The following is a 17,023-nucleotide window of genomic DNA, read 5'->3' as shown; positions in this document are numbered from 1 at the left end:
TCACAGGTCCTGATGTTCCACAACCCCGGGCTGAAGAGAGGAGGGAGGGTGGCCAGAGTCAGTGTCGACACATTTGACGTGTACGTGTGTCGCTCAGCAGCCAAGGTCGAGCTTAACAGCATTTCTTTTGTCCAGGTCTTTGCACCCCTGGTAATACGCCCAGCAACCACCAACAGTTTTCAGGAGCTTAGAACATACACACAACAACCAGGGGGTTGTGGCAACCCTCCCTAACAGTACCCTAGGCTGTGTTTAAGCACCACATCTACCCATAACTCCACCCTAAAGCTGTGGTTTTGGTTTTGTTTCCATCAGATTATTTTCCCATGCCCTTGACAATATACGAAGACATCCAGAGCATGACCTGGGTTGTGTCAATCCTCCTTCCCACCCGATGGGGCCCTCAGGTGGGCATACTCGCCATTACACACCTTACTTCAGCCTCAAATTTCGGCCCAAACATGCCTAAAACTTCTGCACAGTACTGTACTTATGTACATTATGAGGGAAGTATTGTATTTCACTTACTTCTTCTTTTATTTTCACAGACTACAGCAGGTCCACATGTGATGTAGTTCCCAAACAGCATCTCTGGTGTTGGTGAGTGACAGCTCAGTTTCCGTGAGTGAAAATTTTTGGCACTTTCTCAACAACTAAAAAACAAAACTGGCACGCTGTCCAACGTGCAATAGCAATGTAATTTATTCTCAACATTTCAGTACTAGACCTTCATCAGGCAGTTTGTCAAAAAGGGCCAGGCATCTTAAATAGGTAGGGGTAACACACCCGCAACAATCTTCTTATGACATCAGATCTCAATCAGAATTAACAACAACAGCAAACATCAGAGAGAGCAGACATGATGAAAGGCTAATAAACATTTAAAGTGAAATTTTCAACAAGTGTACAACTAATAATGTGAAATAAGTTTCCTAAATATAGGCAAGTACTGAAGAGCAAAATAGTGGGATTGGTAATTCTAGTTTATTATCCTAATGATGAAAAATCTCCCTAAAGGACCCCAGGAATGAGACCTTTCTAAAAAAAATATAGGTAAGTGCATAAAACATGACTAAAATAAAATTTTTGTCATACCATTTTTGGGCATAAATGTTGTCTGTTATTCTATTTTCACCAAAGCAAAGCTGTGTCATCTTCATCTCTGCTTTTCAGTATTTGCTCCAAGGCTTCAACAACATTCAAACCCTTCACTATCATCAGAGATCATCAGGTCTAATTCTCTCCTTTCCCTCCTGTCTCTCACCTTACTTCTCCTGCAAAAACTGTCATAAGGAGGGCCTTAGGGGTTCAAGAGAGTCAATTATTTTGGAAAGGTTTACGGACAAAGGATTTATCCAATAACACACTGTGAGAGGTGAATCACATGGGCTGGCAAGTAGGGCTGGGCAATTAATCAAAAATTAGATTAAATCACAATGTAGGCTGCTGCAATTTTCAGTTGCAAAAGGTGCAATATTTCTTTGACCTTAAATTTGTGTCAAATTACCAGTTTTTAACTTTTTTGCAGCAGAGATGTTATGCATGACATATGCAATCATTTAGGTGCCATTTTTTAAGAATAATCTACAAAATATCCTACCTTCTTCATTTTTGTACTTTTTTCTTATTCAATATAAAAATGACAAAAACCCTCCAATGCAATAATTCATATCCAATTTGCAGTATGAGTCAAAATCATCAGAATTAGACACTTTTGAAGAATTGTTCAACCCTTGTTGAGGAATAAAAGAAAGTTAAGGAATATCAAATGTCAACTGCAATATAGGGGGAAAAAAAATCGCAATTAGATTATTTTTCAAAATCGTTCAGCCCTACTGTCAAGTGAGGGCAGAAGTGAAAGAAGAGATTCTCTGGTGCACAGAAGTGTTTAAACCGCATTTCTACAATGTTAAATTACAGAGATTTTCATAAAAACATTAAAAAGGTGCCAGCGAGTGCTTAGACCCCAGAGGGTTAAAGGGGAGTGTGGGTGCTATTCACGGTTGTTTGAAGAAAAAATTGACAATTTGATTTGTCTGAAAGATCAACTTTTATGCCACAAGCATTGAGCCCACTGTTGAGAACAAAAGACAGTCCTTCTGACAGTAGGGATGGCTGGTCATTGGCTAGTTCTTTTGAGGAAACGTTAATTATCCTGTCCGTGAATTGTTGCGTGTCCACGGCTGGTGTCCGGTGCTTGGACGTGTGCTTGCCCCCTCTGCATTTCTTCTTCCTTTTTTTAGCTGCTTCTTGTTTTTTCACAAATTTTGACTCAGCAACTCCCAAATAATCAGATTTTTGCTTATGCAAGTGACGCTAAGGTGCTTCATCATACACATTCATAACACAGGCAAAAGCACTCAAAACCACAACAGAGCAGCAGAACACAAGTCCAAGCAGGGCAGGTCCATTAAATAATTCAGACTAAAATAAAGTCAGAATCATTGTTTTGTAGTTTTTATATACCAGGAATTTTGTCTTCTGATGATGTATACAACTATCATGTTCGGCTCGAAACCGATGACAAAAAAAAAATGGAAGGTAGCACACAGTTACTTGAAACAAGGCATAAATTTATTAACAAATATTTAAATGTAACAATAATATGAAAACATCTGGTGTTGCCCAAGCAACCTAACAAAATGTAACTAAGATGGGGAGCAGTGTCAAACGAGGAGCAGGGTCCCTCACCTCTCTTTCTTCCTAGCTCCCACCAAAGCCACCAACAAGCCTGCTTTTATGAGGATGAGAACAACGGGCCCAGGTGTTCTCAATCCATGTCCTGAGCCTGATCATCCACCAGACCACACCAACTGGTTCCTGAAAACAACCAGCAAACAGGCAAACCGCAAGATCATCACAAATATATACTTGGAGCAAAATATTCAAATGAGGGAATATTGGAATAAAACATTTCATTAACAAAACATGGAAAATGTAATAAAATACAATGATTATGCACACCCCAAAGTTTTGCAGGAAGAAAAAATGTATTATGTACTCAGCTATTAAAATAACAACGCCTGTGCAATTTTTTCAATAACAAATTTGTTGACTAATGGAAATAACGGTGGAGCTCAAAGCTAAGGTGCTTTTTAACAGGAAATCTTGGTCTGGATTTTCAGTATCCATTGTTTTTTTAAGTTACTAGCAACCCTGAGCTTGGCGTCTGAGGAACATGGTCACCATGGAAATATAGTCCAATCCCTTTAAATGTCCTTTATCAAAGCATTGAAAGTCTTTCAAATAACTTATCAAAGTATTAAGTCAATTCATTCAGTACTGTCTGCTGCCATGTAGTAGTCTTTGTGCAGCGCAGATCTGTATCCTGATGACTGAGAGAAGTTGAGGCTCAGCTGCCTGTTAGCATTCGTGGTGATCTGAAGCTTAGACAACCAATCAACAACTTTATTGAAACTGCTGTTTGATGGTCTTCTCTCTGACGAAGAGTCTGGAATAGATGTTTCTGGACTTTCTCCTTTAACTGCAAATTAAGCACAGAAGAAAATGCATTAGATGCCATCACCATAGCTGTTGTTAAAGCTTATAATTATTATCAGTTGTTTTCTTACAGTTTGGGATATCTAAGTCCATGCTACTCCGAAGAAGTTCAGAGGCTGTCATGATGTTCTTGTTTAGACTTTCAATTTCCTGAAGGATTTTTGCATCAAAACCTTTCCCTTTCTTGCCTTTTTTGCTTTGACCTATGACCCCAGTGTTGGTTGTGTCCAGGCCATGCACTGAAAATGTAACAGAAAAAAGATAAATACATCAGAACATTTAGAGATATATAAATCTTTATCTTAAAGTCTGATACAGTGGTCCCCACTAAAGTAAGAGATGGTAGCATTCAAGTTTAGAGATATCGAAGTTAAAAAATATTACATAAAAAAGGTTCAGACCCTGGGAATTTATTTTTATAACTCCCTCCCATAAGACTATGGTGCTCTATTTAAAACAAGTCATCCAGTCGCCCTTCAAGTTTTTTTTTCCAAAGGCTCTGCCCTTTCCCAAACACTGAATATCGAGATGGATGTGTGAAACAAATCCATCTGGCGTGTCAGGTTAGGTACAAGGTGTGTTCACTATATTGGAGTATTTTGGTAGGAATGTTGTTGTCAAGCAGCACATTAGTTTATAGCGAGACAAAACACCATAATCGTCTTACTCTTTTCATGATACTTACATGGTGACCTGGTTGAAAAGCTTTTCGCACTTCCTCCAAACTCAGACTGCAGTTCAAGGAGTGTTTCCCTGAATCCCACCATCAGTTCCAGCTCTCTCTTTCTGTACTTTTCCTCAAAGGCCTGCCTCAGGACCTGTGTGATGTGCCTCCTGTTGAGCTTCTCCATGAGTCTGTCTTGGATGTCATTCATATCGGGACAGAACAGCCGACCGCTGTTCTCTGCCACCATTTCCTCGATCTTCTCAAACAGCTCCGTGACCTGCCTGGTGTCATTCTTCTTTATGTTGCTCATGACATGATACCTGTTTCCACACTTGTCTACCAACCACTGCAGAGCTCTGTGCTCCCTCTCAATATGCTCTTCTACTGATTTATCTGCCAAGGTGTCTCCATACGTGAACAGAACAATCGCATGCTTCCAGACACTGGAATCAAAGAGACTCATGTGTTCCTCCAGGGTGACCTGCTGGGATTCTCCAAACACCAGGTCCAAGGGGACAACCAACAGAATGGCATGAACCCCTAATGGACTCAGGGATATACCTCGGACTATTTCCTTATCTATATCATCAGTACCAATGGAGGGCTTCATCCACCACCCTGGAGTGTCGATCACTGTGATCTGTCTGCCAGCCACCTCTGCCTCCTCCACATGACACTCCTTGTTCTGACGGGAGGGAAACACTTCTTTGCGCAGGAGGTTGTTTCCTGTTGTACTTTTTCCAGAGATTTTTCTGACCAAGCATCACCATCCTCAGGGCCTGTAATTTATTCCGGGAACCTTTAGAGGAAAACAAAGAGGTTAAAGAGACATATCACATCATGTACCAGCCCATTCCTGATGACTTACAAGCTCCTATGAACTAGTCAGTGGCAGATCATGCAAATTAGACATTCTGTCCAGGGTTTAAGTAAGCCGGTGTTTATACCATTTTTTAGTGGGTTTCACTGACAGTGTTTTTTGCAGATAAAGACAGCCAAAAAGTAAGAAATGTATGAAAAATATGTCAATAACCTAATAAGTAAATAGTGTAAAATGGCATATTTATTTATTATGTTACCTGAAAGGTGTGTTGCCAAGGGAGCTTAAATGTAAAATCAGAGTTATTGACACCAACCTAACATCTCCGTGCGGCTACACTACTTCCTGTCCAGTGCTGAGTGTTGTTTATCTATGCCGCGTTTAACATGTAGGTCCTGAAATTCACTTTTAAGAGTATAACATTGGGCCGGCCATACACTAGACGATTTTTAAATCTGAAACTTTTTTTAAAATGTGGGAGACCACAGACATAAGGACCATTTTAAACCATTTTTCATCTTTCATCATCTGAACGCTCACACTAGATAACTCAGCTGGACCATCAGATCACTGGAGACCACACACCTGCCAACGACTTCGCATGATTACGCGACTTCAGAAAAACAAACAAACAAACAAACAAAAAAACATTGTCTGTCAATATATCCTCTCGCTGTCAAACCAAGTCTATCTCTCTGCGTGTGCTCAGTACTGCTGGAGACTATGCAGGGAACATTTGAACAGAACTTTCTCGTAAAGCAGAATTTTAATCCAAGTGAGGTTTTCCTGGTTAATCAAAGGTTTTAATCATCAGCGGTATGGAGGGATTTTGAGTTAGTCATCGCTGCGAGTAATGAAGAGGCTGAAACAAAGGGAACTGTATAGCTGAGCGGCTGAAACACCGATGCAGCAGCAGAGAGAGAAAAGCCTACGCCGAGCAGAGTTGTAGTGGACGTCAATAAATCTACCTATGACCAGTCCTCAAATGAAGTTGGATTGTAGTCAACAGAACGGCATGGACCGCTTGGAGCTGATAACGAAAGCTCTGTCATTCTTCCCCGTAGCTGGTTGTTAATGTTTGCGATGTCCTGGCTAATTAGCAGAAGTAGTCTTGGATAAGTCATTAATGAGAGGAGGACTGGACCGGACTATCTGCTGTGGAGCTTTTGTCTTTTCGGGACTAGTCCAAATAAACCAGGATGGTTGGATTTACAGCTTTAGCAGAGGTTACAGTTTTATCATCATGAGGACTGATATTAGACAACTGACGGTAAGACTCATTTTTCATTACAATATAGAGTTTTAATGTGGTGTCCAGTTAACAGAGCACTCCTGTTATGTGTTTGGATGCTTCGTTGTTGTCGGTGGAGGATGGTATTTGGCTGTTGTAAGCTGCTAAGTTATGGTAGCAGCTAATGTGCTAACAGGCTAACAGTGCTAATGTGAAGCTAACTGTTGTTGTTTATGTGTTTAACATGGGCATATATTGTGTATCTGACTGAGTCCGTACGGGAAAGCATGCAGCTTTCATTTTGATACTTTAAACCACTTACACAAAGAAAAATAAGAGAACCTCTTTGTGCAGTCATTTCCAGGGTTTAATCATGTGTATGTGTCTACCAGTCTGTAATAACAGGGTGATAATTACTCAGGTTTACTGTTGGCTTGGTTTCTACTGTCTCGGTTTTGGGTCATTTTGACTGGGGACAAAAAAGTCTAGGGCTGTGTCCAAAATCGCTCACTCACTCCCTACTCCCCATCCACTCTATAGTGAGCAGCAAATAGTGGACTATATAGTGGACTCAACTGCAAAACGCAAAAATGATTTCAGACACTACTCTGGCCACGGGTGGTGACATCATCGCCGTCTCACAATTAAAACGTTTAGCAGCAACGGCTTGTAGGTTCCCTTGACAACAGCTGAGGATCGAAAGTAACGGTAGAATTTCAATGAAAACTGATACTTAATGTAACATTTTCACTATAGATAAAAACGTCTCTACAGTGATAAAATAATATACATTTTTGTGTGTATTATTATCACTTATTTTTGCATAAAGATGATGGTCTCATGTCTTCTAATCATCATAGGTGGAAAAAATTACTCCATTTTGAATCCTTATTATTTTCTTACAGATTTGATAAAACCAACAAACAAAAAAGCATTTTAAAAAGTTTTATAGATGTTCCTGTACTCCTCTCGTTCATCCGTCATGTTTGAGAGCAGCAACCGCAATGCATTATGGTAGATATTGCTGGGCTAGTGACCATCGGTTGTTCACTACTCTTCACAATGCATTGTGGGATAGAATAAGTGCACCACATAGTGAATAACAATGCTCACTCAGAATTCGGACACCACTACAAAATGGCGTATTCACTATATAGTGCATTTTATAGTGAATAGGGAGTGATTTCGGAGACAGGGAATGGGAAAACATGGGAAAACAATATGGTCTTAGTATTCAAGTTAGTAGCAGTAAATGATCAAAACCTGATGAAAAATTTGATCTAAAAAACTTTCAATATTGGATCTACCTGTACAGATTTAATCTGTTAAGCCTCTGAAATGTCACCAAAGTTTAAGGCTTGCTAGAAAAGCTTCTGCAAGGGCTACAAAGACATTTTAGCATCAGTGGATTACCACAATGTCTAACTTCAAAAGGGGAAAAGTAAGAGGCTAAGATTTATGGTTCAAGAGTTATATTACTTTACATAATCTGTGTCACTTCCTGTCGTAACATTGGTCTGAAAGGGTATCAGAGTGGTGCATTAATACATATACACGTAAAAAACAACACCTGCATTTTCAGCAGTTTGGGACGTATTTCTGGTACTGTTACTGTATTTTGAACAATGCTAATTCTAATGCACATTCAGGGATTATTCCCATGCTCAAAACTAACTAACTGCTAACAGTCTGACACGTTTTTGATTTGATGCCCTGCTTAACATGATTTGGTTGTTTTTTATGACATCTATCATTTTAACACCCAATACTGAATTTGTTAAAAAGAAATGTGGTGGTGTGTGTTTTTCGTAATTTCTGTCATGTCTCCTTTATTTATTGAGTTGTTATTGTAGCCTTGCGTACTTGTGACGCTAATGATAACACAGTACCTTTGAGGGCTTTTGTTTTTGCCTGGGCTTGACTTTGCCTCAGCCTGGCTCCTTCTTCCACTCTTCTCCTATTCTCTTCTATGGTCAAGTATTTCTTCTCATCTGGGACGAAACATCCCCAGTTGTTTTTGGCCACAGTCCCGGTGATTTTCTCCAGCAGCTCTGTGATTTGAGTACCGTCATCTGGGTTCTTGTTATCAATGACATGATACCTGTTTCCACTTTCTTCAACCAGGGACTTCAAGGCCTCTCCTTCGCCTTCGATGTACTCCTCGATGCTGTGTGCTCTCAACCAGTCTCCTCTGGTGAAAACAACAATGGTGTGTCTCCAGACTCCTTCTCCGAGAAGCTCCATATGAGTCTTCACTGCTTCCAAGTGTCCGCTGTTAAAGGATGCATCAGAATCTATCAGCAGCAGGAAGACGTGAGGCCCAGGGCGACACAGAAACATGCTGCGCACCAGTTCCTCTCTGATGGCTGCAGGAGTGTCACACACAGGGAAGCCTTTCCACCAACCTGGTGTGTCAACAAGAGTGATTTCAGTTTTTCCCACAAAACCCTGCCGGACCACAGAGTGAGCTGTTCTCTTTCCATCGTCTTGCTCTTTGATTCCCAGGATGGCGTTCCCTACTGAGGTTTTCCCAACACTTTTGCTTCCCAAGAGAATCATCTGGAGCTTTGGGATGATTTTCACCTCCTCTGTAAGAGAGAAAAAAGCTTAATAATAAATGAAGCTTGCAGCCACTTACTTAAGTTTTTTCAACTCACCATACTACTGAGGAGCTAAGCTATTTATCAATTGATGTATGCATTTGTTGTCAGATTGTGAGCATATTAAAGAGCTAAAACCATCTGCTGGTTGGTTGTTTTACCTGAAAGGAGTTCTCTCATTTGCTGTCTCTGCTCCTCGGCCTTCCTTTGTCTCTGCTGAGCTCTTTCAGCCACTTCCTGTTGCTTCTCTTGAATGATGATCAGTGTTTGTTCGTCAACCTCATAGTAACTGCCGTTGTTGTACCACACCATCTCATCTATCTTCTCCAGCAGCTGTGTCACCTGGAGCGAGTCGCTCCTCTTCTTGTTATTTAAAACATGGTACCTGTTTCTGCATTTCTCCACCAACCAGCTGAGAGCGTCGCCTTCACTCTCAATGTGCTCTTCGATCGTCTTACCTCCAAGGAAATCCCCACATGTGAACAGCACCATGGTGTACCTCCACACCCGCTCCCCCAGGAGCTTCATGTGCTCCTCCAGGGTCCGCCTCTGCTCCCCACAGAAGGCTGTGTCAATGGGGATCACCAAGAGGAACACATGTGGGCCGGGTGGACATTTGGACACATTGAGTTTGAACCTTTGCTTCTCCCCCTGTGGGGTCTCGTTTAGGGAGAGTGAGCTGTTCCATCCTGGAGCATCGACCACGACGAGGTGCCTGCCTTCCACTAGTCCATGTCGTCCCTCGGACTGAGATGTTCTGTTTCGTCCACACTCAAACCTTTCCTTCCTAAGGATTGTGTTACCAGAGCAGCTCTTACCAGCCCATCTTTGACCAATCAGGATGATTCTGACCTCCTTCAGTGTGAAGCTTTCTCTCTCCCCTGGAAGACAAAGAAGGACAAACTTGGATGTGTCAAGGAGATGTCAAGGAGTAAGCTGGACCTTTCTCGACCTGGTTTGAATGTCACAGTTAGGTCTATACTATCACAAGGCAAATACTTTTGAGAAGATAAAGGATGTAATCTCACATGGCAGTATATTCACCAAGATCCAGGCGGAGGTAGTTCTACTACCTCATTGCCAATCACTACTTACCAACTAATGAAGAAGAGGAAGACAACAAAACATTTGAAAAGGAGTAATACTACAAGGCAAACCACTTCTGTATTCAGCTGTGAGATGACACTTAGCTTTGGAAAACACGTGAACATGAAAATACAAAATAACTGCTGATGTTTTTGCACATCTCCTGACCAGCCTTGGCACCCATTCAGTTCACCAGAAAGCTCCACCATTAACAAAATAACACCATTAACAGCAGTGGTAGCCTGTTAGGTCGAGTGAAGCGCATTTGGCTTGTCGCTCTGATTAGTCCATCATGAATGTTACAGGGTTTTTCTTCCCAAATGCTTTCTAGGAGCTTTCCAGACGAATGTGAAATAGGATAAAATGGGCCTGTACTTCACTGATAAAATATTTTCTTAAGAGGCATGTGATGTTTATAATTGTCAAATACACTACATTGCCAAAAGTATTCACTCACCCATCCAAATAATAGAAATCAGGTGTTCCAATCACTTCCATGGCCACAGGTGTATAAAATCAAGCACCTAGGCATGCAGACTGTTTCTACAAACATTTGTGAAAGAATGGCTCGCTCTCAGGAGCTCAGTGAATTCCAGCATGGTACTGTGATAGGATGCCACCTGTGCAGCAAGTCCAGTGGTGAAGTTTCCTCGCTCCTAAATATTCCACAGTCAACTGTCAGTGGTATTATAACAAAGTGGAAGCCATTGGGAATGACAGCAACTCAGCCACCAAGTGGTAGGCCACGTAAAATGACAGAGCGCGGTCAGCGGATGCTGAGGCACATAGTGCGCAGAGGTCACCAACTTTCTGCAGAGTCAATGGCTACAGACCTCCAAACTTCATGTGGCCTTCAGATTAGCTCAAGAACAGTGCGTAGAGAGCTTCATGGGTTTCCATGGCCGAGCAGCTGCATCCAAGCCATACATCAACAAGTGCAATGCAAAGTGTGGGATGCAGTGGTGTAAAGCACGCCGCCACTGGACTCTAGAGCAGTGGAACTGCTTTCCCTGGAGTGACAAATTGCACTTCTCCATCTGGCAATCTGATGGACGAGTCTGGGTTTGGCGCTTGCCAGGAGAACTGTACTTGTCTGACTGCACTGTGCCAAGAGTAAAGTTTGGTGGAGACCAAGAGATTTTAGACAATTCCATGCTCCCAACTTTGTGGGAACAGTTTGGGGATGGCCCCTTCCTGTTCCAACATGACTGTGCACCAGTGCACAAAGCAAGGTCCATAAAGACATGGATGAGAGAGTTTGGTGTGGATGAACTTGACTGGCCTGCGCAGAGTTCTGACCTCAACCTGATAGAACACCTTTGGATGAATTAGAGCGGAGACTGAGAGCCAGACCTTCACGTCCAACATCAGTGTGTGACCTCACAAATGTGCTTCTGGAAGAATGGTCAAAAATTCTCATAAACCATAAACTCCTAAACCTTGTGGAAAGCCTTCCCAGAAAACTTGAAGCTGTTATAGCTGCAAAGGGTGGACCGACGTAATATTATGCAGGGAGATGTTGAGATGACATTCTGTAACTAGTGGCAATCCCAAATCTTCACAGTCTGGGACTAAACTCAGTTGTGCTTGGGCACAGCACTAAACAGTCTTGCCTGATGCGAAGAGGATCTACATCTTCCAGCAGACTTGGGCATGTTACTCGAGTACTGTATCCTTGTTTTCATACTGACCAAATGAACCAGACTTTGGAGTCAAGTGTGCTTGGACTTTGGTCCCATGTGAACCACCTCTTTTCTTCTTGAATGTTTTGAAGAATTTTACCTGCTAAACCAAATTTGTACTGAACTGTGACCCAAAAACAGACTAAACTGTGACTTGGACGTGGATTTTTACATTTGGCTTGATTATTAGCATTTTTGACATGATTTAGACGTTGATGAACTTTTTGTTAAGAGCAACCAGATAAGTCGAGAGTGACTCATCAGCTATCACTGTCCCATGTGATGTGTGATGAAACTGGAAAGTGTAACAGTACACAGAGTGCAAAGACGATTTCTGATTTTTAAGAAAAGAAAGAAACCCTTTTATATTTAAAATTTCCAATAGGAGTTGCTCTGATTGGTTTCCTTGCAGACCAGGGAGGCTAAATTCACTCTTAATCTTGTGAATCAGTATTTACAGGACATTTGTGAGATGCAAGTGAAATTTTTTAAATACTTTTGTAGCATCAAATCTGTTTTTGCATCGGGAGAATCTGGTTTGACTTGTTTGTCATCAACAGTGCAGGTTAGATTCCTTTAGGGTGCAGTTTTCCTATAAAGACTTACCACATGACTCAAGATTATTCTTTTACATTATTTATATATTAGGATGATAAAGTTGTTCACATGATAACACTCTCCATATCAGTATAAAAACAACATAGCAAAATACAATTTCAGCATGAATCTCCTCCCAGGGCTTGTTTGTTTTTTCCTGTCACTCTTTTTTATTTGGTCTTATGTCCAAACTGCAATATTTTCCTTTAAAATCATTTGAATGGATAGAATTTTTTTTTTTTTTAATGGGTCATTATTTTTTTTACTGAAGAGATAGTAGTGACTAGGGATGAGTATTGAAAACTGGTACAGACGTAGTACCAACACCTTCAGTACCTACCGGACCAAATTACAACACACATGTCAACACACACGCAGTGAAAGGCAGAACTATGTTATGGAACTGTGCGATTTATGTGATAAGTTCCACTGGGTTCCTTTTCTTTTCCCATGTTTGACTGGCATCTCATAAAGATATTTCTACATATTAATTATGATACCCAGTCTCCTGCTGACTTTTAACATACATTTTTTCCCCTCGAAGTATCAATTCAGGCACCATTTAGGCACTGGCACCATATAAAAAGTATTGATTTAGCATCTGTACTGAAAAAAACCCAATTATACCCAACTCTGGTAACCCCTTAGGATAGACAAGCCAAGAACCAACGCTTTTTGAGATGTATGGTCAGTAATTTGCTCTGGAAACTCTGCAAATTACAGACATGGACGATTTTGTACAGGAATAAAAACATAAACGTCCTACAGGATTATTACAAATTACCAGAGGCCTGTATGTAATTCTAGTCCCGTACGAATAGGCCATTAGACCTGCTAAAAATAGATCTTTGATGACTAAAACTCTGACCTAAAGTAAGTTTAGTTTTCATCAAGGAGACATAAACTAAACTATAAACATAAACTAGACTAAAGTGCAATTTAGTTTTCATATGGCATGCAAAATATATGATACTTCTCCTCTGTGGTAACTTTGCAAAGCAGATGGATACCCCCATTTCCTTGTTTTCACTGGCGAATCCATCTCGTTAAGCTCCCATCTGAACCGTTTGGGCCCGCTTGGAAAGTGACAGGGCCAATCAGCGATGAGGGGCAGTACTTTCAGGCGCGGCGGAGTCGTGATGTAAACAAGCACCAGCAAGAGGCCGGTGCAATTATGGAGGAAGAGCTTAGTGTGGACGCTGCTAAAGCGTCAGTTTTATCAGATCTTGACAACAATTCTTCGTTAAAAGAAGAACAAGGAACAGCAGAAAGTTTCTTCTCAAAAATGACAAAAGTCGTGTACTGACATGTCTACAGTCGCCATGGTCCACGTTAAGCAGTTCTCTATGGAGTTTTCTCCTCGGTAGCGGCGACCACGTCACATGTTTTTTTTGCTCTGATTGGCCCATCTTACCCTCCCCCATGTTCTGTCATAGTACTGAGGAAAAAAAGAAATATATTGATTTTCCTAAGTCACTTATTTCAGAAGTAATTTGGTTTAAGTCAGATTGAAAATCGCCTAAGTCATAAAGGCATTTTCATAAATTGGCCTAAGTCATCAAATTCTCTCATTTTACAAAACTGACCAACAGCATTATTTGTATGTCAATAGTCATCTGTTGTCATAACCTTTTTGTGTGCAATTGTTAAAGAATAGAATTTACCGTACATTTGATTCAGTTTTTTCTGTCTCCTGAAAAATTTGAAAATATGACTTAGGCCATTATTTTAGGAAGGCGTCGATACGTAAGTGGAAATGTGGGTAAATCATGAGCATAACCTGAACTATGTAGCTTCTCCATTGCAATTTTTGTTTTGATGTATTACCATAGACAGCTGTCATTAACTGTGTTATGAATCTGGCCTGAGGCCCTTTACCACATGTCTCTCCCCACTCTTGACCCTGTTTCCAACTCTATCTACTGTCCTCCTCTATCTAATAAAGGCACAAAAATGCCCAAAAATAAATCTTATAAAAAAAGAAAAAAAGAAATAAAAATTCCACAAGAGCATATGGATGACATCAAGCCCATAATACTTTTAAAACCAATCTTTAAAGTACTGCACTGCACCTGTCAAGCTGGTTAAGCCTTTAAAGATACTTAAAACTTTCAGCTTTTATGGCATGCACACCCCTGGATACTCGTAAATAATTTGATTTCAACTCAACAAATGTATTTTTGCAGGTACATTCATCTCCATCTTGTATGCCTTATCAACTCACCCAGGCTGTTTTCCATTTCCTCAGATCCTGTTTTAACTCAGCAACATGTTACCAGTCGAAAACTTAAGAAGATTCTTCAGGCCACAGTTGAATCAGTCAGTCCTCAGGTAAAACTGCTGAAAGCAAACAACAGTTCAGGCATTTATGCTGCCAGTCTGCTTGTTATCAAGGTGCACAATGAGAAAACATAGAGATCTATCAGCAAAGCGAAAGAAACTGGGAGATGGTGTCAGCACTGGTTTAACCGGTTTTACTCAAGTTGCTGTGTGGAGGCTCTCACTCGAAAATGTGTCAGCGTGCCTTTCTTATATAAGAGTGATTTTCAGAGACTAAACTCTGCAGAAGGAAGCAGCTTATCCTTCTGGTTATAGTTACTGTAGCTGGAAGCACCACGGTATGAACATATGAATCTTTACAAATTGACTCTAAAGCTTTTTTTTCCCCCCTAAAACTCAGACAACCTTTCTGCCTCACACTTCTAAGGTTCTAAAGCCTTGCACTGATGGTGTTTGGAAAAGGGCAGAGCCTTTGAAAAAAACTCAGAGGGTGATTGGATGAACATTCTGTCTGTAACATCTTTAAGGGCCAATCAGAACAACAAAATACATGACGATTAGACTCTTGTCGAATCTGGATGGGAGAAGGGCAAAAACAATGTTTCTGCAAAGAAAAGAACAAAGAAAAGAAAATTATGCTGTTCTTTGTTGCTGTCCATGGTGCTGTCATTCAAAGAGACGGTGAAAGGCTGTAAACAGCTGATGCTACTCTCTTGAAAATAAAGACAAGGAAAAATAACAAGTCATTTTGAATGAGCTTGTTTGTTTTTTTTTTATTTTTATTTTTTCAAAAGTGCAAGGTTTAACCATGAAAGTAATACAAGAAAACAAAACAGAGACGGAAAAAAAAATGTAACAGAAAAAAAGTCAAACATACCAAAAAAAAAAAAAAAAAAAAAAAAAAAAAGGCATATGAAGGGGAAAACAAAGATAGTGCCATAAAGTTCATTGCCACATTGGCATTTCAGCCAAAAATTGCAGGCATATTTAATGGATGCTTAAAGTTTATGCGTAACTTTAAATCTCTTTATTCATGCTCTCCTGTGCACAGATATAAACATCTTTATATACATATACATACCCGCATATAACCACACAGTGCTGTGAAAAAGTATTTGCCCCCTTTTCTGATTCCTGATTTTTTTTTATTACACTTAAATGTTACGAATCATCAAAACAATTTTTATATTTCACAAAGACAACCAAGGTAAATACAAAATGCAGTGTTTGAATGATTACTTATTTTTTTTAATGGGGAAAAAAATCCAAACCTCTCTGTCCCTGTGTGAAAAGAAATTCCCCCCACCCTTTTTAAATCATGAGTTAACTGTGATTAACCACAGTTCTTGGAAAGCTGAGTTCAGTTTCACTGGCCACACCCAGGCCTGATTACCGCCAGATTTGTTGAATCAAGAAATCACTTAAATAGAAGCTGTCAGACAAAGTGAAGTAGGCGACAAGATCTCAGAAAGAAACGCATCACGCCACGATCCAAAGACATTCAAGAACAAATGAGAAACAAAGTGATTGAAATCTATCAGTCTGGAAAAGGTTAAAAAGACATTTCCAAGGCTTTGGGACTCCAGCAAACCACCGTCAGAGCCATTATCCACAAATGGAGAAAACTGAGAACAGTGGTGAACCTTCTCAGGAGTGGTCGGCCAACCAAAATGACTCCAAGAGTGCAACGACAACTCATCCAGGAGGTCACAAAAGAACCCAGAACTACATCCAAAGACCTGCAGGTCTCACTGGCCTCAGTTAAGGTCAGAGTTCATGACTCAACCATCAAAAAGACACTGGGCAAAAACGGCATCATGGAAGAGTTCCAAGGCCAAAACCACTGCAGACAAAAAAGAACACAAAGGCTCGTCTCACATTTTAAAGAAACATCCTGATGATCCCCAAGACTTTAGGAGAAATATTCTGTGGAGTGAAGAGACAAAAGTTGAACTTTCTGGAAGGTGTGTGGCCCGTTACATCTGGAGTAAAAATAACAGCATTTGATAAAAAGAACGTCATGGCAACAGTCAAGCATGGTGGTGGCAGTGTGATGGTCTGGGGCTGCTTTGCTGCTTCAGGACCTGGACCACTTGCTGTGATTGATGGAACCATGAATTCTGCTGTCTACCAGAAAATCCTGAAGGCCAACGTCCGGCCATCAGTTCAGGTCAAAAAAACAAACAAACAAATAAAACGATGCATCCAGGTCCTTCAGAAATGTATTTACTCCCATTAATTTTAACTTAATAACCTGAGTTGAAATTTACTTCAATTTAAAAACTTTAATTGAATTAAAAATGTTTGTGCAAGCAGATACAAAACAAAATAGTAAATAATTATAGCACAAATTAAAATTGAAATTAGAAAAATATCTACAACATAAAAATTGCCCCATTTTTATTTTCAAAAGAATTAAAATGGAGTAAATTTAAGAAATTAAAGTCATCAAAGATTTTCATAGAAATATTTATTGTTTTATGATTTTACAATGTGGTCTTCATACATTTTGTGGTATTTATTTGTGGCCTCAGAGGTTTTTTGCCTTGTTATATTTTT

At 40.3% G+C, this 17,023-nt stretch overlaps 1 pseudogene; it reads right to left on the bottom strand.

Annotated features, from left to right (window-relative positions):
- Window positions 1-2,770: 2,770 nt before the first annotated feature.
- Window positions 2,771-14,424, bottom strand: LOC121511721 (annotated as a pseudogene).
- Between the last annotated feature and the right edge of the window lie 2,599 nt (window positions 14,425-17,023).

Source organism: Cheilinus undulatus, linkage group 7 (genome assembly GCF_018320785.1).
Source record: "Cheilinus undulatus linkage group 7, ASM1832078v1, whole genome shotgun sequence".
Classification (NCBI taxonomy): domain Eukaryota; kingdom Metazoa; phylum Chordata; class Actinopteri; order Labriformes; family Labridae; genus Cheilinus; species Cheilinus undulatus.
The sequence above is the reverse complement of the archived record's forward strand: the minus strand, read 5'-3'. Positions and strand labels throughout refer to the sequence as shown.